Source organism: Nicotiana tabacum, chromosome 18, assembly GCF_000715075.1.
Source record: "Nicotiana tabacum cultivar K326 chromosome 18, ASM71507v2, whole genome shotgun sequence".
In the NCBI taxonomy this organism is placed as follows: domain Eukaryota; kingdom Viridiplantae; phylum Streptophyta; class Magnoliopsida; order Solanales; family Solanaceae; genus Nicotiana; species Nicotiana tabacum.
In genome coordinates this window covers 10,351,017-10,377,518 of record NC_134097.1, presented here as the reverse complement: position 1 = coordinate 10,377,518, position 26,502 = coordinate 10,351,017, and the positions used below count along the sequence as shown (strand labels likewise).

At 38.8% G+C, this 26,502-nt stretch overlaps 2 non-coding genes across 2 annotated transcripts; both read right to left on the bottom strand.

Annotated features, from left to right (window-relative positions):
* Positions 1–18,407: 18,407 nt before the first annotated feature.
* Positions 18,408–18,604, bottom strand: LOC142173047 (U2 spliceosomal RNA). The gene has a single exon (XR_012702481.1). It is a non-coding gene; the product is annotated as a U2 spliceosomal RNA (small nuclear RNA).
* Positions 18,605–23,974: 5,370 nt separating this feature from the next.
* LOC142173053 (U2 spliceosomal RNA) lies at positions 23,975–24,170 on the bottom strand. The gene has a single exon (XR_012702487.1). It is a non-coding gene; the product is annotated as a U2 spliceosomal RNA (small nuclear RNA).
* Between the last annotated feature and the right edge of the window lie 2,332 nt (positions 24,171–26,502).

The following is a 26,502-nucleotide window of genomic DNA, read 5'->3' as shown; positions in this document are numbered from 1 at the left end:
CAAATTCTCAATCCTCCAAAGTAACACCCAAACAACTCCTAACAACATAACCACAACCCAACAAAATACCACAGGGTATATATGAATAATATTAATCTCAGCATTACCTTATCATAATGATATCAGGACATGAAGCACACCATACGTATGCTCATCACCACATCTCTAGTCTCAAAAGTTGTTCATAATTAATTCCAGCATCATCAATTAATCTCATATTAACCATCACCTTGTTTCGAATTTTCACAATACTGACAACAGAACGTGAGGCATGAAGACCTCATGATTACTTACTCGGATTAATGAGTCACATTTAACGCCACCTGGGTACTCACCTCATAGGCTAAAACTCAATATTTACAGCACGAAAATGACTAGATATGAACAGAAAATATACAAGCATTATCAAATAAGCATAACATGCATGACTCCCTATTAATATTATTGCACAAATTAAATTTCACAAGGGAGAATTTTAAATTCATAAACATTTCACCACAAGGATCTCGTCCCTATATAACTTCCATCGCGGCTTGCAGCCCGGTTTAAATATTTCACATCATGTAAAAATGCGAGGATCTCGTCCTCAAATCCGAATCACAATTAGGTTGCACATGGTGCCAACTGAAATTTTCAATTTCCTTTATATCTTCTTTTCAATACATTTCATAAACAATTTTCATAACATATAATGAATTCTCATACCGGTAGGGAGTATAATCCGATAAAATTGGAATCAAATATTTCGAAACACATTAAACCCACTATAATGAATAATAAAAATTACTTTTACACTTATAGCCCTCAATGGTGTATAGAAATAAAATAACAGACACGGCTCACATCTTTAAATCTCCCAACAGGGATACACATATAAGTGGGTCACAGATTTACGAATCTCGCCCATAAGTGGAGCATACTAAGAGGATTTACCTCAATATTCAGAACTGAATCAAATTAAGGAAAATATCCTTTTATAATAAAATTCTGGATCGCACCTGTAACGACACCATCTGGTGTATTGGCCTCAGCCAAATCATAGATATTAAATCAACGGGTCGGGCCTCCACCTCTTAAGCGCCCACTACCCGCCCGTCCTCCACCTCTAGCTGACTATGCACGTGGAGTATCAACTGGAATAAAGCTTGTAGCTAGAGTATTCTGATGAAATCCACCCCTCCCTATTCTGGGACAATCTCTCATGATATGCCTAGTATCACCACACTCATAACAACCCCTCTGAGGTCGCGGCTGCTCGTACTGAGTCTGTGCCGAATATCTGGAATAATCACTGTAAGAATCTCGTGTCGGTGGTGCACTGTAAACTGGAGCACTCCGAGTATTCTGATGTGCGGACTGAGCTGACCGATTGCTCGAGCCTCCGCTATAATGGGTTCTAGCTGAAGAGTAAAATCCACTGAACCCTCCAGATCTTCGAGATCTTTTGGCCTCCATAGACCCCCTTTCCTCGCCTAAAACACCCTCAATCTTCCTTGCAATCTCCACTACTTGTTGAAATGGAGCATCAGTTTGCAACTCTCGAGCCATACATATTTTAATATCATAATCAAGCCCCTCAATAAATCTGCGGACCCGTTCTCTGATTGTAGGAACCAACATAGGTGCATGACGGGCTAACTCACTGAACCTGATAGCATATTCTGACACTTTCATTGTGCCTTGACGCAACCGTTCAAACTCTGTGCGCCACACATCTCTGAGAGTCTGGGGAACAAACTCTTTCAAGAACATTTCCGAAAATTGAGCCCAAGTTAGTGGTGTGGCATCGGCTGGTCTACCTTCTTCATAGATTTTCCACCACCGATACACTGCGCCTGACAGTTGAAATATAGTAAAGGAAACTCCGCTCACTTCCACAATACCCATGGTGCGGAGAATACGGTGACAATTTTCAAGAAATCCTTGGGCATCCTCTGTGGCTGTGCCACTGAAAGTTGGTGGATCATACTTCTTAAACCTTTCAAGTCTATTTTGTTCTTCTTCTGATGCCTCGAGCCTGACCTCAGGCCGAACCAGAATAACAGGTTGTACCGGTACTACACCCGGAACCTGACCAATGTGAACCTGCTGTTCTGGAGTTGTGATAGGAGTCTGAGCTACTCCCCCAATCTGCGGAATGATTGGTGCAACGGAGATCAATCCCGCTTGAGTTAATGTACCAAACATACTCAGGAACTGTGCCAAAGTCTCCTGAAGTCCGGGGGTAACAACAGGTGCTTCTGGTACCTGTCCCCCAACTGGAGCTACTGGTGGCTCCTCAACTGTTGTTCTGATAGGTGCTCTAGTCATAGCACGTGCCCTTCCTTGGCCTCTACCTCGGCCCCGGCTTCTTGCAGCCCTAGCAGTATGTGCGGATGCCTGCTCAGTTAACCCAGTAGCACGTGTCCTCACCATCTATTAGAGAATGGAGATACAAAGTTTCAAATTCCAAATTCAACAAATTCCGCACGACAGGAATGAAAGAAATGGAAATTTCCTAACAGTTCTGTAGCCTCGCGAAGATAAATACAGATGTTTCTGTACCGATTCGCAAGACTCTACTAGACTCGTTCATCACTAGTAGAACCTATGAACCTAGAGCTCTGATACCAACTTGTCACAACCCAAAATTCGACCACAGGAGTCGTGATGGCACCTAGTCTCTAAGACTAGTTAAGCCGATTTCAATGACATTGTTGGAGCCATTTTTTTAATTAAATAAGTAATCAAAACTAAGAGCGGAATAAATATGAATGTACAACCTCCCAAGACAGGTAGTACTGAGTCACGAACTCTAACTGAATATATGGAATGATCACGAGGACCGAATATACAATACTGTTTGATTACAAATTAACAGTACAATGAAATGAAAAGACTCCAAGGGACTGTGACGGCCAAGAAGCTCTACCTTGAATCCTTATGATCACGCTTTCACTCTGCTCAAGTCCGATATCTCCAATACCTGGCTCTGCACAAAAATGTGCAGAAGTGTAGAGTGAGCACACCACAGTGATACCCAGTAAGTATAAATACTAACCTCAATGGAGTAGAGACGAGGTACAGTCAAGACACTCACTAGTCTAATAACATGTGCAACAATATACAAAATAATAGGAAACAAATAATAATAAAGGCAGGATAAAACAACCAGTGATATGCACAACAGACAACAAGAACACCATTAATATCACTCAACAATTAATAAACACAATTACACCCAATTAAATCAAGCCCTTCAAATAAATGTCTTTCACATAGTTCTTTCAGATAACTCTCTTACAAATATAATTCTCTCAAATAATTATTTTTCAAATATAATTCTTTCAATAAATCCTTTCAAATACAATTTCCTCAAATAAATATCTTTCAAAATACAATTCTTTTAAATGATACTTTCTAAGTAAAAATCCTTTCAAATAAATATTTTGAATATAATTCTTTCAATTAAAAAGTCACCATGTGACACCTCATTTCAAAATCATCAAAATACGGGTCTCAGCCCATTTTTATATTTTTCGTAAATACGGGTCTCAGCCCATTTTCATATTTTCACGGCACCTCGTGCCCATAGTTAAATCATCATATATGCCCGGCACCTCGTGCCCTCATTTCATATCACAACTGCACGGACAATTCAAGTGCCAAATATCATTATCATTTCATCACAGCACCTCGTGCCCACATTTTATATCACAACTGCACGGACAATTCACGTGCCAATATCCTCATTTCATATCACAATTCACGGCACCTCGTGCCCACATTTCATTTTACAAACCGCCTGGCAATAGCCACAGGTTCCCAATTTCAACAAAATTAGATTATTATCAATTTACTAACAACAAGACAAGTTGCACAACGTATAAAAATAAACACAAGAAAATCACAACATCACCTGAAAATTTTCAACACCACAACCCCACATCATCACATATCGTCCCTGACAATAGCCACCCTTATCGCTCCTATTGCAACCCTTATCGCTCCGCCCAGACAATATCAATAGCCACCCTTATCGCTCTTATTGCCACCCTTATCGCTCCTATAGCCACCCTTATCGCTCCGCCCAGACAATATCAATAGCCAACAAACACAACAGTGAAATGCCACCCTTTTAACCACATAATATCAACGGTGAAATGCCACCCTTATCTCCCCAAAATAACAACTCACACAACACAACAATTTACACGGGAAATTATCACAACAACATGACAAAAATCAATTCATATCACAATTTACCCAATGGCCATAACCAAACTTCAAAGCTACAACCAAGTCAATTAATTTCACAGCAAATAGCCAAATGCTCCACACAATGTGTACAACACCCCAAAACAATCAATAGAGATAGAAATTACTCAACATAAAGCAAAATCTTCATAAAAGATCAATTTTTTAATAATTATATAAACACCTCTTCTTAAGCTCATTTAATTAATTATTTACAGAGGAAAAAATCCAAAATAAAATTAAATTCCAATAATTATCAAGCCAGCAAATTCATGAAATTTCATAAATAATCAAATAACAATCACATCACATTGTCATATAACAACAGAGTCAACAACAAGGGTTTAGGCACGACAAGTAGATGATAAAATATATGCCAACAATTATCCAATTTACTACATAATATGCTCAAGACTTTAACTCAATAAAATTTGCATATATAAACCAAGTACGTACTCGTCACCTCGCGTACATGGTTTTCAATTACCCAAGTTGCACATAAGACTCAATGCCTAAGGGGAATTTTCCCCACTCGACGTTAAGCAAGACACTGACCTCTTTGAAGTTATGCCGATATTCCAAAATCGCCTTCTTGCTTGAATTGACCTCTGGGCCGTTCAAATCTATCCAAATTAATTATATAATACTTTATTAAAATTCGTCGAAAATAATTCCGGATAATAATATGTCGACTTAAAAATTTATTCCAAAAAGTCAACAAAAGTAAATGCGGGACTCGCCTCTTAGAATCCGACAAAATTTTCATGAAATCAGAACACCCATTCTGATACGAGTTCAACCATACCAATTTTATCGAATTCCAATAACAACTCGACTTCCAAATCTTAAATTTTCATTTTTTGGAAGATTTTACAAAAATCTTGATTTTTCCTCCATTAAATCCGAATTAAATGATGGATTCAAAGACATAATCATGGAAATTAATCAAAACTGGATAAGAATCACTTACCCCAAACACCCACGCAAGAATCTCTCCAGAAATCGCCTTCTACCGAGCTCCAACTTTGATTTTGAGTTATGAACTCAAACCCCCATTTTTGGGACTTTTAATTCTGCCCAGATAGGCCTTCTTCGCGTTCGCGACCATTGCCTCACATTCGCGAAGGCCAAAAACCCAACTGCCCCAAATCCTTCATCGTGTTCGCGACCTCCTCGTCGCGTTCATGAAGGCCATTTGTTTCTGCCCCATCTTTTAATCTTCGCATTCGCGAGCCCCTAGTCGTGTTCGCGATGACCAGCTGACCAACTCCTTCGCGTTCGCGAAGGCCAAACGACCCCCAGGCCCCTATCTACCTTTCTTCTTCTCGTTCGCGTTTTCTGGACCGCGTTCGCGAAGGCTTGGCCTGCTCCTTCTTCGCATTCGCGTTCGCGTTCGCGAAGGACAATTCATCAGCTCCTCAAATTCCTCTTCGTGAACGCGGGACTCCCATCGTGTTCGCGAAGAAGGAAACTAGACTTTAGCAACAGCAGTCCAAACATCTCCAATTTGGTCCGAAAACTACCCTGAAACACACCCGAGCCCCTCGGGACCCCGTCTAAACATACCAACAAGTCCCATAACCTATCATGGACTCGTTCGAGGTTTCAAATCACATAAAATATTGCCGGAAATGCAAATCGCACCACGAATCGAACTTATGAACTTCCAAAACTTCCAACTTCTAAAACTCGTGCTGAAACCTATCAAACTAACCCGGAATGACATCAAATTTTGCATGCAAGTCCCAAATAACATAACGGAGCTGTTCCAACTCTCGGAATCGCATTCCGAACCCGATATCAAAAAGTCAACCCCCCGGTCAAACTTCCCAAAAATTTGACTTTCGCCATTTTAAGCCTAAATTGGCTACAAACCTCAGATTCACAGTCCGGACACGCTCCTAAGTCCAAAATCACCCAATGGGGCTAATGGAACCATCAGAACTCCATTCCAGAGTCGTCTTCATACAGTTCCGACTACGGTCAAAATCCTAAAACTTAAGCTTCCGTCTTAGGGACTATGTGTCCCAAATCACTCCGAATCATCCGTAAATCAAACTCGACCATACACGCGGGTCATAATACATATTGAGAGACTGCTTGATACCTTAAGTCACTGAACGGGGCATAAATTCTTAAAACGACAAGTCGGGTCGTTACATTCTCCACCTCTTAAACAAACGTTCATCCTTGAACTTGCTAAGAATCTTTCTGAGGACTTTAAATTACTGAGTATATTCTTGCACACATACTTGTAAGTGATTTTACATTCTTGCAATTTAACACGGGTCCGACAACGCCATCTCAATTGAGATTATTTCTTTTCTCCATTATAATAAGCTTTAAAGCAAAATCCCTAACTCTCCAATCATTTCCAAAAATGCGTGAATTCTCACAACAACGCACAGTATTAGTCTCAACTGGCTATAGCAACTCGTGCCTATGTACATATAAATTTTCTCAATAGTGTTGAAGTAATTCAAAACTTTCTCTGGGGTGCTACATTATTTCCCGCTTAGGACCATTCGCCCTCAAACACATAACATATTTATCTCCTCTTTTGCAAATTCTCAATCCTCCAAATTACACTAACTCCCAAATGTTTCAGAAATTTCGGCAGAGTCTCCCCGGTAATTGGGCCTATCCACCTGCCAGAGTAACACCCAAACAACTCTTAACAACATAACCACAACCCAACAAAATACCACAGGGTATATATCAATAACATTAATCTCAGCATTACCTTATCATAATGATATCAGGACATGAAGCACACCATACGTATGCTCATCACCACATCTCTTGTCTCAAAAGCTATTCATAATTAATTCCAGCATCATCAATTAATCTCATATTAACCATCACCTCGTTTCGAATTTTCACAATACTGACAACAGAACGTGAGGCATGAAGACCTCATGATTACTTACTCGGATTAATGAGTCACATTTAACGCCACCTGGGCACTCACCTCATAGGCTAAAACTCAATATTTACAGCACGAAAATGACTAGATATGAACAGAAAATATACAAGCATTATCAAATAAGCTTAACATGCATGACTCCCTATTAATATTATTGCACAAATTAAATTTCACAAGGAAGAATTTTAAATTCATAAACATTTCACCACAAGGATCTCGTCCCTATATAACTTCCATCGCGGCTTGCAGCCCGGTTTAAATATTTCACATCAAGTAAAAATGCGAGGATCTCGTCCTCAAACCCGAATCACAATTAGGTTGCACATGGTGCCAACTGAAATTTTCAATTTCCTTTATATCTTCTTTTCAATACATTTCATAAACAATTTTCACAACATATAATGAATCCTCATACCGGTAGGGAGTATAATCCGATAAAATTGGAATCAAATATTTCGAAACACATTAAACCTACTATAATGAATAATAAAAATTACTTTTGCACTTATAGCCCTCAATGGTGTACAGAAATAAAATAACAGACACGGCTCACATCTTTAAATCTCCCAATAGGGATACACATATAAGTGGGTCACAGATTTACGAATCTCGCCCATAAGTGGAGCATACTAAGAGGATTTACCTCAATATTCAGAACTGAATCAAATTAAGGAAAGTATCCTATTATAATAAAAATTTGGATCGCACCTGTAACGACACCATCTGGTGTATTGGCCTCAGCCAAATCATAGATATTAAATCAACGGGTCGGGCCTCCACCTCTTAAGCGCCCACTACCCGTCCGTCCTCCACCTCTAGCTGACTGTGCACGTGGAGTAACAACTGGAATAAAGCTTGTAGCTAGAGTGTTCTGATGAAATCCACCCCTCCCTATTCTGGGACAATCTCTCATGATATGCCTAGTATCACCACACTCATAACAACCCCTCTGAGGTCGCGGCTGCTCGTACTGAGTCTGTGCCGAATATCTGGAATAATCACTGTAAGAATCTCGTGTCGGTGGTGCACTGTAAACTGGAGCACTCCGAGTATTCTGATGTGCGGACTGAGCTGACCGATTGCTCGAGCCTCCGCTATAATGGGTTCTAGCTGAAGAGTAAAATCCACTGAACCCTCCAGATCTTCGAGATCTTTTGGCCTCCATAGACCCCCTTTCCTCGCCTAAAACACCCTCAATCTTCCTTGCAATCTCCACTACTTGTTGAAATGGAGCATCAGTTTGCAACTCTCGAGCCATACATATTTTAATATCATAATCAAGCCCCTCAATAAATCTGCGAACCCATTCTCTAATTGTAGGAACCAAGATAGGTGCATGACGGGCTAACTCACTAAACCTGATAGCATATTCTGACACTTTCATTGTGCCTTGACGCAACCGTTCAAACTCTGTACGCCATGCATCTCTGAGTGTCTGGGGAACAAACTCTTTCAAGAACATTTTTGAAAATTTAGCCCAAGTTAGTGGTGTGGCATCGGCTGGTCTACCTTTTTCATAGATTTTCCACCACCGATACGCTGTGCCTGGCAGTTGAAATATAGTAAAGGAAACTCCGCTCACTTTCACAATACCCATGGTGCGGAGAATACAGTGACAATTTTCAAGAAATCCTTGGGCATCCTCTATGGTTGTGCCACTGAAAGTTGGTGGATCATACTTCTTAAACCTTTCAAGTCTATTTTGTTCTTCTTTTGATGCCTCTGGCCTGACCTCAGGTCGAACCAGAATAACAGGTTGTACCGGTACTACACCCGGAACCTGACCAATGTGAACCTGTTGTTTTGGAGTTGTGATAGGCGTATGAGCTACTCCCATAATCAGCGGAATGTTTGGTGCAACAGAGATCAATCCCGCTTGAGTTAATGTACCAAACATACTCAGGAACTATGCCAAAGTCTCCTGAAGTCCGGGGGTAACAACAGGTGCTTTTGGTACCTGTTCCCCAACTGGAGCTACTGGTGGCTCCTCAACTGTTGTTCTGATAGGTGCTCTAGTCGTAGCACGTGCCCTTCCTCGGCCTCTACCTCGGCCCCGGCTTCTTGCACCCCTAGCAGTATGTGCGGATGCCGGCTCAGTTAACCAGTAGCACGTGTCCTCACCATCTGCGAGAGAATGGAGATACAAAGGTTCAAATTTCAATTTCAACAAATTCCGCACGACAGGAATGAAAGAAATGAAAATTTCCTAACAGTTTTGTAGCCTCTCGAAGATAAGTACAGACGTCTCCGTACCGATCTGCAAGATTCTACTAGACTCGTTCGTGACTCGTAGAACCTATGAACCTAGAGCTCTGATACCAACTTGTCACGATCCAAAATCCCACCACAGGTGTCGTGATGGCACCTAGTCTCTAAGATTAGGTAAGCCGATTTCAATTACATTGTTGCAGCCATTTTGTTTTTAATTAAATAAGTAATCAAAACTAACAGCGGAATAAATATGAATGTACAACCTCCCAAGACTGGTAGTACTGAGTCACGAACTCTAACTGAATACATGGAATGATCACGAGGACCGAATATAAAATAATGTTTGATTACAAATTAACTGTACAATAAAATAAAAAGACTCCAAGGGACTGCGACGGCCAAGCAGCTCTACCTTGAATCCTTATGATGGCACATTCACTCTGCTCAAGTCTGATATATCCAATACCTGGCTCTGCACAAAAATGTGCAGAAGTGTAGAGTGAGCACACCACAGCGGTGCCCAGTAAGTATCAAGACTAACCTCAATGGAGTAGAGACGAGGTACAGTCAAGACACTCACTAGTCTAATAACCTGTGCAATATAATATACAAAATAATAGGAAACAAATAATAATAAAGGCAGGATAAAACAACCAGTGATATGCACAACAGACAACAAGAATACCATTAATATCACTCAACAATTAATAAACACAATTACACCCAATTAAATCAAGCCCTTCTAATAAATGTCTTTCACATAGTTCTTTCAGATAACTCTCTTTCAAATATAATTCTCTGAAATAATTATTTTTCAAATATAATTCTTTCAATAAATCTTTTCAAATACAATTTCCTCAAATAAATATCTTTCAAAATACAATTCTTTTATATGATACTTTCTAAGTAAAAATCCTTTCAAATAAATATTTTGAATATAATTCTTTCCATTAAAAAGTCACCATGGGACACCTCATTTCAAAATCATCAAAATACGGGTCTCAGCCCATTTTTATATTTTTTATAAATACGGGTCTCAGCCCATTTTCATATTTCTACGGCACCTCGTGCCCATAATTAAATCATCTTATTTGCCCGGCACCTCGTGCCCTCATTTCATATCACAACTGCACGGACAATTCACGTGCCAATATCCCCATTTCATATCACAATTCACGGCACCTCGTGCCCACATTTCATTTTATAAACCGCCTGGCAATAGCCACAGGCTCCCAATTTCAACAAAATCAGACTATTATCAATTTTCTAACAACAAGTCAAGTTGCACAAGGTATAAAAATAAACACAAGAAAATCACAACATCACCTGAAAATTTTCAACACCACAACCCCACATCATCACATATCGTCCCTGACAATAGCCACCCTTATCGCTCCTATTGCCACCCTTATCGCTCTTATAGCCACCCTTATCGCTCCTATTGCCACCCTTATCGCTCCTATTGCCACCCTTATCGCTCCTATAGCCACCCTTATCGCTCCGCCCAGACAATATCAATAGCCACCCTTATCGCTCCTATTTCCACCCTTATCGCTCCTATTTCCACCCTTATCGCTCCTATAGCCACCCTTATCGCTTCGCCCAAACAATATCAATAGCCGACAAACACAATAGTGAAATGCCACCCTTATCTCCCCAAAATAACAACTCACACAACACAACAATTTACACGGAAAATTATCACAACAACATGACAAAAATCAATTCATATCACAATTTGCCCAATGGCCATAACCAAATTTCAAAGCTACAACCAAGTCAATTAATTTCACAGCAAATAGCCAAATGCTCCACACAATGTGTACAACACCCAAAAATAATCAATAGAGATAGAAATTACTCAACATAAAGCAAAATCTTCATAAAAGATCAAATTTTCAATAATTATATAAACACCTCTTCTTAAGCTCATTTAATTAATTATTTGCAAAGGGAAAAATCCAAAATGAAATTAAATTCCAAAAATTATCAAGCCAGCAAATTCACGAAATTTCATAAATAATCAAATAACAATCACATCACATTGTCATATAACAACAGAGTCAACAACAAGGGTTTAGGCACGACAAGTAGATGATATGCTCAAGACTTTAACTCAATAAAATTTGCACATATAAACCAAGTACGTACTTGTCACCTCACGTACATGGTTTTCAATTACCCAAGTTGCACATAAGACTCAATGCCTAAGGGGAATTTCCCCCACTCGACGTTAAGCAAGACACTTACCTCTTTGAAGTTATGCCGATATTCCAAAATCACCTTTTTTCTTGAATTGACCTCCGGGCCGTTCAAATCTATCCAAATTAATTATATAATACTTCATTAAAATTCGTCGGAAATAATTCCGGATAATAATATGTCGACTTAAAAATTTATTCCAAAAATCAACAAAAGTAAACGAGGGACCCGCCTCTCAGAACCCGACATAATTTTCATGAAATCCGAACACCCATTCCGATACGAGTTCAACCATACCAATTTTATCGAATTCCAATAACAACTCGACTTCCAAGAATCTCTCCAGAAATCGCCTTCTACCGAGCTCCAACTTTGATTTTAAGTTATGAACTCAAACCCCCATTTTTGGGACTTTTAATCCTGCCCAGGTAGGCCTTCTTCGCATTCGCGACCATTGCCTCACGTTCGCGATGTCCAAAAACCCAACTGCCCCAAATCCTTCATCGTGTTCGCGACCTCCTCGTCGCGTTAGCGAAGGCCATTTGTTTCTGCCCCATCATTTCATCTTCGCATTCGCGATCCCCTCGTCGCGTTCGCGATGACCAGCTGACAAACTCCTTCGCGTTCGCGTTCCATGCTTCGCGTTCGCGAAGGCCAAACGACCCCCCAGGCCCCTATCTTCCTTTCTTTTTCGCGTTCGCGTTGCCTGGGCCGCGTTCGCGAAGGCTTGGCCTGCTTCTTCTTCGCATTCGCGAAGGACAAGTCATCAGCCCCTCAAATTCCTCTTTGCGAACGTGGGACTCCCTTCGCGTTCGCAAAGAAGGAAACCAGACTTCAGCAACAGTAGTCCAAACAGCTCCAATTTGGTCCAAAAACTACCCCGAAACACACCCGAGCACCTCGGGACCCCGTCTAAACATACCAACAAGTCCCATAACCTATCACAGACTCGCTCGGGGTTTCAAATCACATCAAATAATGCCAGAAATTCAAATCGCACCACGAATCAAACTTATGAACTTCCAAAACTTTCAACTTCTAAAACTCGTGTCGAAACCTATCAAACCAACGCGGAATGATGTCAAATTTTTCAGGCAAGTCCCAAATAACATAACGGAGTTGTTCCAACTCTCAGAATCGCATTCCGAACCCGATATCAAAAAATCAACCCCCCGGTCAAATTTTCCAAAAAATCGACTTTCGCCATTTTAAGCCTAAATTGGCTACAAACCTCAGATTCACAGTCCGGACACGCTCCTAAGTCCAAAATCACCCAACTAAGCTAACGGAGCCATAAGAACTCCATTCTGGAGTCGTCTTCACATAGTTTCGATTACGGTCAAAATCCTAAAACTTAAGCTTCCGTCTTACGGACTAAGTGTCCCAAATCACTCCGAATCATCCGTAAATCAAACTCGACCACACACTCAAGTCATAATACATATTGCGAGGCTGCTCGAAACCTTAAGTCACTGAACGGGGCATAAATTCTTAAAATGACAAATCGGGTCGTTACAGATGACTCCCATCTGCTTGTCCTTAAGGATACAGTTCAGCACGGTGATGCCAAGGAAGTCACTATTGGAAATGATGATGTATTACGGATGCAGGGCAGGCTATGTGTGCCTAATGTGGATGGTTTGCATGAGTTTATTCTCTAGGAGGCTCACAGTTCGCGGTACTTCATTCATCTGGGTACTGCAAAAATGTATCAGGACTTGAAACAACACTATTGGTAGAGGCGGAAGAAGAAAGACATAGTGGAATATGTAGCTCGGTGCCTAAATTGCTAGCAGGTGAAGTACGTGCATCAGCGACCGGGTGGGTTGCTTCAGAAGCTAGAGATTCCAGAATGGAAATGGGAGAGGATTACTATGGATTTCGTTGTTGGGCTCCCACGGACTCAGAGGAAGTTCGATGCAGCTTGGGTGATTGTGGATAGATTGACCAAGTCAGCTCATTTCATTCCTGTGGTTACTACTTACTCTTCGGAGCAGCTAGCTCAGGTCTATATTCGCGAGACTGTCAGACTCCATGGCGTACTGATATCTATCATCATTGACCAGGGTACGCAGTTTACATCATGGTTCTGGAGGGCAGTACAACATGAGTTGGGTACTCGGGTAGAGTTGAGTACAACATTTCACCCTCAGATGGACGGGCAGTCCGAACGCACTATTCAGATACTGGAGGATATGCTTCGTGCGTGTGTGATAGATTTTGGGGGTGCTTGGGATCAGTTCTTACCACTTGCGGAGTTTGCTTACAACAACAGTTATCAGTCGAGCATTCAGATAGCTCTGTATGATGCCTTGTATGGTAGGCGGGGCCGGTCTCTAGTGGGTTGGTTCGAACCAGGGGAGGCTAGACTATTGGGTGCAGACTTGGTTCAGGATGCCTTGGAAAAGGTTAAGTTGATTCAGGATCAGCTTTGTACAGCCTAATCTAGATAGAAGAGTTATACAGATCGAAAGGTCTGTGATGTTGCATTCATGGTTGGTGAGCGGGTATTGCTCCAGGTTTCGCCTATGAAGGGTGTGATGAGGTTCGGATTGAAGGGCAAGTTGAGCCCTAGGTATATTGGGCCTTTTGAGATTCTTGAGAGAGTTGGAGAGGTGGCTTACAAACTTGCACTACCACCTCGCCTCTCTACGGTTCATCCGGTATTCCATGTTTCTATGCTTCGAAAATATCACGGCGATCCATCTCATGTGTTAGACTTCAGTTCGGTTAAGTTGGACAAGGATCTATCTTATGTTGAGAAACCAATGGCTATTTTAAATAGGCAGGTTCGAAAGCTGAGGTCAAAAAACATTGCTTCAGTGAAGGTTCAGTGGAGTGGGCATACGGTCGAGGAGGCGACTTGGGAGACCGAGCATGAGATACGCAGCCGTTATCCACACTTATTCACCAGCTCGGATACTTTTTCTAACTCCGTTCGAGGACGAATGTTTGTTTTAGAGGTGGAGAATGTGATGACCCAAAATATCATCTTTAAATTTAATAATTAATTTTGTGTTCTAAGACCTCAAAAAACACTATTTATCATCCCTCGACTTGCGTGCGCAGTCCGTAAATTTTTTCGAAAAGTCTTTATGTGAAAAATGGATTAAAATGTGAATTAGAGCTTTAAAACTCAACTGAGTTGACTTTGGTCAACATTTAGAGCAACCAGACTCGGATCAGTATTTTGACAGTTTCGGTAGGTCCGTATCGTGATTTGAAACTTGGGTGTATGCCCGGAATCAAATTCCGAGGTCCCTAGCCCGAGATATGGAATTTTGATGAAAACTGAAAACTTTAAGTTCAAATAGTGACCCGATGTCGAATTTTGAGAAAACGACCCCGGAATAGAATTTTGACGATTCTAACAGCTTTGTATGGTGATTTTGGACTTAGGAGCGTGTTCGGAATTGTATTTGGAAGTCCGTAGTTAAATTAGGCTTGAAATGGCTAAAATAGGAATTTAAGTTTGGAAGTTTGACCGAGGAGTTGACTTTTTGATATCAGAGTCGGAATCCAGTTCTGAAAATTTTTATAGCTCCGTTATGTCATTTATGACTTGTGTGCAAAAATTTGAGGTCAATCGGACTTGATTTGATAGGTTTCGGTACCTAATATAAAAGTTAGAAATCTTAAGTTTTATTAAGCTTGAATTGGGGATGATTCGTGGTTTTAGGGTTGTTTGGTGTGATTTGAGGGTTCGACTAAGTTCATATGATATTTTGGGACTTGTTGGTATAATTGGTCGTGGTCCCGAGGGGCTCGGGTGAGTTTCGGACGACTAACGGATCCCTTTTGGCCTTTGGAACACTGCTAATAACTGCTGGTATTTTCTTCTGATTTCCTTATAAGCGATCGCGTAAGTTGGTCTGCGATCGCGTAGAGTAATTTGGACAGAGGTGGATTTGTTCTACGCGATCGCGTGAATGGGGTTGCGATCGCGTAGGCTTATTTTGGGCAGCTGGAAATTCGTTCTATGCGATCGTGTGGGCAAATTTGCGATCGCATAGGTTAGGCCAGCTTGTGCATCGCGATCGCGTGTAGTTATTTGCGATCGCGTAGGGGAAACTGGGGAGGAGCTGGGCCACGCGCTTAATGCTTCGCAATCGCGTGAGAAGGTTCGCGATCTCGTAGGCTTGCGGAGACTGTGCTTCGCGATCGCGTGGGATTTTCCGCGATCGCGTAGGATTAATGTTTGGGCAGTAAAATTTGTGCTACGCGATCGCGTAGAAGAAATCATTGGGCAGAGAGTTTACATTCTAAAAATGGGACTTCGTCCCATTTTTCATTTTTAACGATTTGGAGCTCGGATTTAGGCGATGTTTGGGAGATTTTCAGAGAAAATAACGGGGTAAGTGTTCTTAACTCAATATTGGTTAAATTACCCGAATCCATCACTATTTTTATCATTTAATTGGTGAATTGAGTTGGAAAAGTTTGAAAACCCTCTTGGATAGATTTGAGGATTTAAGGGCCGAATTGTTATCGAAATTTAGTGATTTTGGTATGGGTAGACTCGTGGTTGAGTGGGTGCTCATATTTCGTAACTTTTGCCGGATTCCGAGACGTGGGTCCCATGGACGAATTTTTAATTAATTTCGGAATTATTATTGAAAATATAGTATTTTCTTATAGAATTGATTCCTAAAATTTTTAGTGATTGTATCGAATTAGTTTTGGCTAGATTCGAGCCAGACAGAGTTGGATAATCGTGGAAAAGGCCTTCTAGTGGATTAAATTGGAGTAAGATGAGGTAAGTCTCTTGCCTAATCTTGTGAGGGAGAAATTTACCCCATAGGTGATTAAATTAAATATATTTTTGCTAAATTGCGGGGGCTACGTACGCACGAGGTGACGAGAGTCCGTGCGTAGCTACTATTAATGCTAAAGTCCGGGTAGTTTAGGACTCAAAGCATGAATTATTTGTGTAAATTGTATTCTTTGTTTAATTAATATTATTTGATATAAATATATATATTGTGAATTATTAGATAAAAATATTAAAGGATGGAAATCTCATATACTTGATTTTCTGTTTAAATTAATTAAAGGATGAAAATCTCATAAACTTAATTTTCTGTTTAAATTAATTAATTATTAAAAGAAATTATTCTCCTCCCAAATTTATCTTATAATAAAAATACTCTCCTTTCGGAGGTACATAAGAAAATGTCCTCCTTTTCTTGTGGAGCGGGCCGAACGCCTCGGCAGTGTACACGACACTCTGGATCGGGCCGTACGTCCTCAGCAGAACTCGTGCTTAATAATAATAAGTACACGATACTTTAATAGTTTATTTCAGCTTGCGAAGCTAATTGAAAAATCATTGAAATTTAATGAATTATTATTCTTGCTTGTTAAAGAATTAATTGTTATTCCTGTAAATGATATTTAATTGATAAATTAGAAATTATTTGAATTGAATGAATTTAATTAATATATTGAGAATTGTTGCATTTTAAGGAATTTGATTATTTCCGCTAATTAAATAAATTATTTAAAATTTTATAAACCATGCTGATTTAAATATCCCGGTTGTATTTTAATTATTATTATTGACCCATAGTGAGTGTCAAAGTCGGCCATCTCGTCTCTACCACTTCGAGATTAGGCTTGATACTTACTGGGTACACGTTGTATACGTACTCATACTACACTTGCTGTACTTTTTGTGCAGGATCTGAGACAGGTACTAGTGGAGGACATATCATTACATATCCACGTCATCCCGAGGCATAGTGGTGAGCTGCCTTTCTGAGTCGTTCTGCAGCTACCGGTGTCTCTTCATATATTTACATTCTGTCTATTTCATTTCAGACAGTATTTGGAGTTTTCTATAATCTACTAGATACTCATGTACTTGTGACACCAGGTCTTGGCACACACATTGGTAGAATTTGGGTTTACTAAACCTAGTGTCATTAATTGTTGTTCATTATTTACTTTTGGTTTAGAATTCTAGAAGACCAAAAAGTGGCTTTAATTATGATAAAAGAAACTAAATCCAGACTAACATTAATTGCTCGGCAATTCTAGTTAAAGAATCCTAATCTAAAATGACACTAATTACAGTAGAAAAATATAATGCTAAAACATAAAGTCACATAAATTGTTGGGCAATTTAATTGTGATTTTCTCGAAATAGCTTTTGGTATTATAAGTACGAATTTATCCAACATAAATTGTAGTTACAAAGGGTAAAAAAGGCGAACAACATTTCGCTAAGAGTTTTCGTGCTTTTAATATAGTATAAGATAGATAGATAGATAGATAGATAAGATTTTGCAATTTCATCCAAATTATAGGTCGATCAAACAAATATCCTAAGTGTAAGAAATTTTCTCTGTTTTAATTCGGTTTCAAGATGTATTTTTCCTTAAAAAAAGTTAGCGGCAAACTATTTTAATAAATATGTCCTATTGTTCCTCTTATGAAAATAAATGTAATAATGTGAAAAGAGAATAATATTCTAGTGTATTTTATTCTCTATAGAGATTGTGAACGCAATCCATAAATCCACGAATTCTATTTAAATTAGTCTACACTATCCTTTTTTAATGTCTTCGTTTCAAAATTCGGTTAATCAACTTGTTAACTAGTGGATTATAATAAATTAGTTTACTCTAATGTTTAAAATTAAGAGTCTTTGCCAAGTATTTCACATGATCATGATTGGAAGATAAATATGTCCTTCCTTTTTTTTCACTTTCATGATGTATATTACTTTGAGTCAGTAAATTTTTGTATAATATTGTATAATTAAAGTATAAAATACATAATAATTAAGCACTATAAAGCAAAGCCCGTTAAGAAATTTCGACTAAATTTGGTGGGGTGCGCCAGGCTCTTGCAATAGTGCAATGCATGAACGACGCTTGAGAGCCCAAGTAGCAAGCTACCTTAATGGGTCCTCCCCCTAAAAAAAATAGAGTTAATATCATATGAGTCAATGACTCACATATCAGATATTAAACTGATAAGAACAAATACTACACTTGATCTTAGCCAAAAGGCCGAGAAAGGTATGCTTTATTTTGTGCTCGGCCTGCCGCTTTTATACCAGTTCTCTCCCTTCTGTTTTTTGTTAGCTTTCGATGTGGTATTATTGTAGGCTGGAGAACATCCACTTTATGCAAACCTGAAGAGTTATGCAAACCTGAAGAGTTAAGAGTTAAGACACAACAGGGTGGAAAAGAGAGTACGAACTCTTCTCACTTTATATGCAAACTTTATAACTTTCACGTTGAATTAATGGACAAGGATGAAATTTCAGGAAAAAATAAGAGTTGTGATGTGAAAGTTTGTTCTACCATGGTAAATATTTTATCCACATTTACATCAAATCAAGTAATTTAATTGTAACAATAAAAATTAAATTAAAATAAGAATACGTATCTTTTAACCATGACACGTGATAAATGATATAGTAAGAATGCTACCAGGTGCAAGTAAATTTTTACTATTCTACCATTTGCCCGAAATTGAACCTCATCGGTTTTTTCCTCCTTAATAAATACCGGCAAATTTTAAACAAATGGAGATTTGCGAGAGATAATAATGCAAGAACCTAAAATTTGCAATAATCTACGTAGGATCCAATAATACAAGTATCAGCAAAGAAATATTTAAATATGAATATATAATATATTGAAAAAATAACATAATACATGTCTAATGATTAGATGACTTGATCAACATTACAATAGATCAACAGTACATTACGGGTATAAAAAGACACAATAACCCGCGCATTGTTGTCAGAGAATAAAAACCATAAGTGTAAAAAGCTGAAAAATCGAAAAATTACCAATCATTCTCTAAAGATTTACATAATTATTGTGGAAAGCAATTGCAAAAGGAACCCAATTCGATAATAATCTGGTAGAAGGGCTTGCTTTAAAATAAGATTGGCAGTCAGAACTTATTGGCTCGATTAATCTATAATTATATTGCCTAGGGCTTATTTAAGAGGAAACCATTCTCGAGTAGGAATTCATTCTCAAGGCTGGAATCGGAAACCTCTAGTTAAATGTAGAGAGATCTCATCCATCCTACCACATCTCTTGGTTAAATTTAATTGACGTTTAAATAATTAATGCTATTGCCATTTAAACTTTAATTTCTTCCAAGTCCATTGTAAAAGTTATACTAAAACCAAGTAACTTGGTAAGTATATGCATTCACAAAATAAGTTGTAGGAAAAATCAATTTAAACCATAAATTGTAAAACATGAAATTTTCTCAAAGGATGAGGGAATTATGATATCCGTTTCAAAACGTTTCAATTTTATATTCAACAATACCAAATCAACGACAAAAATATAAACAAAAATGAAAACTTAACAAGTCAGAAGGTCATAAAAATCTGGACTAGATTTGGTGGGGTGCGCCAGGCTTTGGCTGTAGTGCAACATCAAAGCCACGCGCGAAGATCCGGATAGCAAGCTACCCCGAAGGACCTTCTACTTAAAAAATTGAGTTCATTAGGCTTGAATCGATGTGCAATTCATATTTTTAGTGTTGCTTGAGGTGATCTAAAGGCTCGACTAAGTTCTTATGATATTTTAGGCCTTGTTGGTAGGTTTGGCTGATGTTCCGGGGGCCTCAGGTGGATTTCTGGATAGTTAACGGATCAAATTTGGATTTGTGAGAATGGTTGAAGGCACCAGTTCTGCTGTAATCTCACATGCGCAAGATTGACCGCATGTGCGAGCCAGCAGAAGCGAGCAATTGGGCACAGGTGCGGGGCCGGGGGTAATGGCCAGTGGTCGCAGATGCGACGTGAAGGCCATAGAAGCGGAGTCACTTTTGCGGAAGAGTGATCGCAGAAGCGGACGCGTGCTTGGGAGGCCTTTCCGCAGAAGCGGACGAGTTTACGCAGATGCGCACCCGCAGAAGCGGTCTTTGATCCGCAGAAGCAAAAATTGGCGAGGAAACTGAGACCGCAGAAGCGGCTGGGAGGCCCGCAGAAGCGAGACCGCAAGAGCGAGGGAAACCGCAGAAGCGGATAAGTTGTCACTTCTGCGACGCCGCAGATGCGGCTAAGTTTTCGCAGAAGCGGAAGTGCTGGACAGAACACTTAAATACAAGGGTTCGCGATTTTGCTTCATTTTAAACATTTTGAGCTCGGGTCTTGGCGACTTTTGAGAGCATTTTCGAGGGATTTCTTGGGGTAAGTCTCTTGTACTCATTATTTATCAATAATCTTGTTTCCCCATTGATTTTTTCACTTAGATTGTGTGTGGTTAAGGTGAAATTTGAGAGTTTGAGGCTAGGTATTTGGAGAGTTTAATTTGGGGATTTAAGTGGCGACTTGGTGTCGGATTTTGGTAATTTTGGTATGGGTGAACTCGATATCGAATGGGTGTTCGTATTTTGTGACTTTTACCTGATTCCGAGACGTGGGCCCGGATCGACTTTTTGGAAAGATTTTTTGGTTCTTTGCTAAAGTCGTAGATTTATGATTTAAATTAGTTTCTTGTAGTTGTATTCATGATATGTAATTGCTTCTGGCTAGATTTGGGCCATTCGGAGTCGAAAAATCGAGAGAAAGGCATCCTTATCGATTGATTGAGCGAGATTTGAGGTTAGTGACTTGTATAACCATGTGGGGGGGAGGGGGGAAACCCCTTAGGATTTGGTACTGTTGTAACAATGTGTGATATGTGAGCCCCGTGCGCGAGGTGACGAGTGCGTACACGAGCTAATTGTGGAAATTCCGATTCTCGTTGAGAAGAGTTTTTTAAAATTCCTTTACTGAGTTGCCTTAGCATGTGTAGCTGTCATGTTTAGCCTAGTATCGCATGTCTACGTGTCTTAACCTTTACTTGAAATTCGTGCAACATGCTTAGTTGAATTACCTATTTCCTTGACTATTGTATTCGGTCTTTAACTATAGGATTCCTTACCGTAAATTCGTGATTCCATAATTTATGAGTTGCATATTTACTTTTGGGACTACGAGGCAATACCTCGGCAGATCCCCCTGCTTGCATATTTACTTTTGGAACTACGAGGCGGTACCTCGGGAGATCCCCCTGTCATGCATATTTACTTTTGGGACTACGAGGCGGTACTTCGGGAGATTTTCCTGTTTACATATTTACCTTTGGGACTACGAGACGGTACCTCGGGAGATCCCCCTGTCGTGCATATTTACATTTGGGACTACGAGGAGATACCTCGGGAGCGCCCCTGTTGTTTACCTCTATTTGTTGTGCTGTTATTTTCTGAAGTTTCTCGTTGTTTAAATTCTCAGTCATTTCAAAATATGATTATATCTTCTACCTTGCTTATCTTTTAAACCAGTAGGGCCCTGACCTGACCTCGTTACTACTCTACCTAGGTTAGGCTTGGCACTTATTGGGTACCGTTGTGGTGTACTCATACTACACTTCTAGACATCTTTTTGTGCAAATCCAGGTTCTTCCTACCAAGCGAGATACTAGTGAGCTAGACTGTACGTGGAGACTTCAAGGTATATCTGCCAACGTTCCCAGACCTCAGAGTCCCCCTCTATCCTTATTATGTTGTTTCCCTTATTCTCCTTACACTTTGATGTATAGAGACACTTACTACTTTCTCTTAGAAGCTTGTGACTTATTTCTACCGGATTCTGAGAGTTGTAATTATTTAAATCGCAGCTTCTATTTATATATCATGTATTGAGATTCGAGTTCATATTATTATTCAATTATTCCGCAAATTGTTAGGCTTACCTAATCTTAGAGACTAAGTGTCATCACGACATCCTACGGATGGAAAATTGGGGTCGTGACATTCAATGACATATTTTACAATAGTGATTATTCACTTTTCATGCCTATATAAAGGCCTTGTAATATATATGAAAAGACACATAATTGAAGAAGAAAATCTCTTCCTTCTCTCTATCTCTATTTTTTGTTCACGTTTTACTGAATTGCTTTTATTTCATACAATAGTAAATATTTATTCATATTTACATCAAATCAAGGTTTACGGATAATTTCTCGGAGATAGCTTGGTCTGTGCTAGAACAGCAGATTTGTGAGCAAGAACGTATTTTACAAAATGAATTGTAACTAGTCAAAAGCCGAGAAAGGTAGGCGTTCTGTCCTATCTGGATTTTGTTAGCTTTCGATGTTGTATTATTGTAGGCTGGAGAATTTTATGTTTCATATATGCGCCTTTTTCTTGCCTGAAGAGTTAAGACACAACAAGGGGGGGAAGAGACTACGAACTCTTCTCACTTTGTATTATAATTTTCACGTTGAATTAATGGACAAGGATGCAATTTCAGAAAAAAAAAAATAAGAGTTGTGATGTGAAAGTTTGTTCTACCATGGTAAATATTTATTCAATTTCATGTTTACATCAAATCAAATAATTTAATCGTAACAGTTAAAAATTAAAATAAGAATACCATGAACGGTATCGAAAAATCACCAATCATTGTCTAAAGATTTTACTTTATTGTGGTGGAAAGCAATTACAAAAGGAACCCAATTCGATAATAATCTGGTAGAACGACTTGCATTAAAATAAGATCTTTTTTGGTTTAACCATTCGGCTGTCGGAACTCATTGGCTCATTTAATCCACAGCTTAATCTGCCTTTTATCTTATCCTTCTATTCTAGGCGAGGAGGGGAAATTTAGAATAAATAGCCCTAGAAAAAATTACAAACTAGTCAACGGACAACCTGCCTTATTCTTCTCCCGTTCGGAACCCCTATTTTCTCGGAGATAGCTTAGTCTGTGCTAGAACAACAGATTTGTGAGCAAGAACGTATTTCACAGCTGATTCAACAACAACCACTTTCTCTGGGGACAATTGTGTTGCGTAGGGCTTATTTACAGGGAAATCATTCCCTACTAGAATCTCTCAATTCTCAAGGCCTGAGTCGGAAATCTCTGGTTAAAGGTGGAGAGATCTCATCCATCCTACCATATATCTTGATTAAAATAAGTACTTTGGATTGCACCCAAAACAATTAAATTGTAGAGCACGATAGCAGGATAATGTTGTTGACATTTAAAATTTAATACTCTGCCAAGTCCATTGTCAAAATTATAGTAAAACCAAGTAACTTGTAATTATATACCTTCATAAAATAAGAGTATCACAATTTGTAGGAAAAATCAATATTCGGTTTCAAAATGTTTCAATTTTATATTGAACAATACCAAATCAACGACAACATTTTAAAAATAAACAAAAATGAAAACTTAACAAGTCAACAGAATTGTAGAAAGGAGAAGAAAACCTCATTTATGCTATTCATAACATAAAAGATTTAACGCTCAGATCAAATTATAAAAAGGTCGAAAGAGAAAAACTAATTTCCTTAAACAGACAGCTTGTGAATACTTAATGCAAGTTAAATCAAGGCACATAAAAAACTGTACTAGATTTGGCAGGGTGCGCCAGGCCTTTGCAATAGTGCAACGCATGGACAACGCTTGAGAGCCCAGATAGCAAGCTATCTTAACGAACTCTCCCCCTTAAAAAATTGAGTTAATATCGTGTAAGTCGATGACTCACATATCAGATATTAAACTGATAAGAACAGATACTACACTTGATCTTAGCCAAAAGGCCGAAAAAGGTATGCTTTGAATCGTTTACGACCTGCATATTTTATATCAGTTCTCTCCTTTCTGGTTTGTGTTAGCTTTCGATGTGGATTTCCTGCAGATTGGAGAATTTTATGTTGCATATGCCCATTTTCGAGCCTGAAGACACAACAGGGAAAAACTAGAGTACTAACTCATTTTTCTCACCTTATGCTAAGTTTACAAATTTCACATTTAACTAATGGACAAAGATGAAATATCAGCCAAAAAAAGGATTATGATTTGAAGATTTGTTCTACCATTTAGCCGATATTGAACCTCATGGGTTTATTTTTAATAATAATAAATGCTGGCAAACTTAAACAAATGGAGTTATGCCAGAGATACCCAACCAAGTAAGGGTCCCCAACAATACTAGTATCCAAAATGAAAGGTTTATATGTGCATATATTAAAAGAATAACTTGAACGGGATCTCGGAGCTGTTAGAGTAGTTTGTAAATATGTGGAAGTCCCACATCGAAGGCTTTGTAAATATGTGGGAGTCCCACATCGATGGCCATAAGCCATTTAGTTGGCTTTGATTTTATTTTCGTATTTTATTTTGGAACAGCTTTTTGTTATTTAAAATTTGAATTTAAAATTTAAATTTTGAATTAACAGAAAAGTTGTGGCTATTCATGAAAAGGGGCAACTTCTGAAAAAGTCTCCTTTTCTTATCTATAAATATAGAAGACATCCAGAAGTAGTGAATTCAATCTACACGTATGTTTCAAGCTCTGTTGTATCCTTATAGAGAATTGCTTGTAATCCCTAAAGTATATACAGGCAATAATTCTTGAAAGAGAGTAATCTTTTACGCCTCAAAGCTTTTTTAGTCCTCTGTTACTTACCTATTTTTTTCTAACAATTTTCACGAGTTATTTCTGCAATGGAGAAATTATTGGCTACTGTTGAGAATCTGAAAGACTTAATCAAATTGGATCGCTTTGATGGATCAAACTTCAGTCGTTGGAAAGACAAGATGATCTTCTTACTCACTGCGCTGAAAATCTTTTATGTCCTTGATCCATTGTTGGCTGCACTACCAAAACCTACCCCGGAGGATACTGATGCGATCAAATCAGAGAGGAAGAAACGAGAAGAAGATGAATTGCTTTGCCGAGGTCATATTCTGAATACTTTGACTAATCGATTATATTATTTTTACTCCAATCTAAAATCTCCAAGGGAAATCTGGACGGCGTTTGCAGACTGCATATGAAAATGAGAAACAAGGTATCGATAAATTCTTATCTTTGCAGTATTTCGAATTTAAGATGGTAGATACAAAAGCCTATAATGGATCAGATACATGAGTTACAAATCTTAGTTTCAAAACTAAGTGATCTTGAAGTGAAAATTCCTGATGCACTTCAAATAGGTCTGATTCTCTCGAAATTGCCTTCTTCCTAGAATAACTACAAAAAGAAAATTCTGCATTCTACTGACAAATTAACTATAGAACAATTTCGAACTAATCTTCAAATTGAAAGTGAGACTCGTGCTCGTGATGAAATTGTTCACGCCTCTAGTTCTACGGTTAATTGTCATGACCCCAAATTCCCTCTGTAGGATGTCGTGATGGCACATAGTCTCTAAGACTAGGTAAGCCTATCAATGCACAATAATAATAAATATCTGAAATAAATAAACTACAATTCAAACAATTTCAACTCCCAAAACCCGGTAGAAATAAGTCACAAGTTTCTTAGAATTTATTCTCTATGTCTCTATACATCAGAATCTAAAGCAAATAAGGAAGATAACATAGTAAGATAGAAGAGGACTCCGGAGTCTGCGGACGCTGGCATATATACCTCGAAATCTCCTCGTACAACTAGTTTACTGATGCGTGGTCTGATAAGATGTACCTGGATCTGCACAAAAAGATATGCAGAAGCGTAGTATGAGTACACCACAGCGGTACCCAGTAAGTGCCAAGCCTAACCTCGGTAGAGTAGTGACGAGGTCAGGTCAGGCCCTACTGGAGAATAAATAATGGCATGATAAAATATTTAAACAATATTATAAGATAAAATGATAATGGAAATGAATCAAGTAGTATGTCACATTTAATTACATCAAATAATGGCAAATAAATACCTCGTGGAAACAAAACAGAATTCTTTTCAACTTTAAGAAAATCACAACAATAATCAAAGGCAACTGCGGCCATAAATCAATATCAACAAGGGTACTCTCGAGGTACCGCCTCGTAGTCCCAAATCATAAACAAATTCACAATATCTCATTTCCTTATCTCACCGCGGGAGCCTTCACAATTTATTTGAAAGAAAATATTTTTCCTGAAATAGCATCCCGCATTT